This window comes from Myotis lucifugus, unplaced genomic scaffold (assembly GCF_000147115.1).
Source record: "Myotis lucifugus unplaced genomic scaffold, Myoluc2.0 scaffold_9, whole genome shotgun sequence".
NCBI classification, from domain to species: domain Eukaryota; kingdom Metazoa; phylum Chordata; class Mammalia; order Chiroptera; family Vespertilionidae; genus Myotis; species Myotis lucifugus.
In genome coordinates, this window is record NW_005871057.1 from 11079072 (window position 1) to 11080667 (window position 1596).

The window sequence follows — 1596 nt, forward strand, 5'->3', positions numbered from 1 at the left end:
AAGTTCTACAAGAGTTTACTTACGTAACCTCAAGCAGCAGAACTTTCTCTGGAAACCTCACCCAGAAAATAGCCTTGTGTTTCCTTTCCTTTTAATAAAACCAAATGGCAAGATTACCGCCCTGGGTGGATACTTTCTAAATGTGCACTCAGAGGTGCTAGCAGGTGTGTTGATCTCAGATGAACTTTAACTTTCATTCCACAAGGCACCATCATAGAAACAGAGCCTTTGGAGAAGTGCAACAGGATATCAAAATATGGCTCTTCCTGTCTGAGATTTCAGGCCAAGGCCCCGAAGCTGAGAATAACAAATGTAAAGTACTCCCATGGCTAAAGAAGATAGACCATTTATAAAACAAGTCGCATAAACAGTTCTATCAAAGAAGAATTCAGTAAGTGGTAAGTGATGGGAGAGTGAGGGTTATTTAAAGAGAGAGTTACCCATTCCTGGGGAAGCCTTCTCAGGAGAGGCAGACTTCAAGAGAGCCACTAAGAGTGCTTGGCCTATATGCTCTGAATTCAGGAAGAGAAGAGACTAGAGCCTGGCCTAGGTCTAAAAAAGTGAATGACTTGAAAGTTCGGCCAAAAGCCAACAGAAGATGCTGGCGACCAAGATCAACAGTAATTGATATAAATGTGAGGAGTCTGGCAGAAGGCTGACCAGGACTCCTTTTGATATTCACAGGGTGAATATCTACATTTTATTACCTGCTGCTGACTCAATGGCCTAAAGCAAACTCCCCCAAACCTGACAATCTTACTGTTTGCTAAACATTACCATTGATATGTCTGTTTGCATTCCTAAAGGCCATTGTGTATTCTAGCTAATAAAAGCAGCTGGGAAAGGAGCAACAGGGAGAACTTGACTTCTTTAGTTGGGTTGTTCTCTGGTTCCCCTGGTATAAAAAATAATATTTCGTCTTGTGTATCATTTGCGCGTCAGCCCTCCCTCCAAGTCTTTGAACCCACGAAAGCCACGCTGGCCGTGAACTCTCGCAAGAAGAGAAGAAATTTGAGAAGAAGCAAGGGGGAACCTCCCCGCACCCTGAAAAAAAGGCATGTCTTTTTGTGGCACAGAGGTGGCCCCTGTAGGTGGGCTGCTGTGAGCCCTCCACAAAACAACCTGGAGTGCTAACCACCAGCACAAGAGAATGGATTGTCATGGCCAGAGGCTTATGAGCAATTATATCTGGGTGGCTAGAGGAAATATTACTAATCCAGGAAACAGCAATTGGACATTCCAGCAAGACAAACTCCAAGGGACCCACAGAAGCATCCCATGAAATAAGCAATTGATCATCTGACACCTGAAAGGCATCAACACTTGATGCAATCAAATCTAGTAAGAATTTGTCTACCCCCTGGTATCTTTTCCTTCGCCTGCGCTAACCCTGCAGGGTCCAGAGTTGGAAGAAAGGAGTAGAAGAGCAAAGTGGGGAAATAATAAAGAAACTATAACTGTCCTCTCTACATCCCGGGGTAAGCCAGTGTAGGGGAAAGGGTCAGGCTTAAAGCGGATAAGAATGAGAAATTTTAGTTTCAATTGTGGGTTGGACTGGACTGTTAATGGTGGGTTGAAATAAATGAGATTATGCTT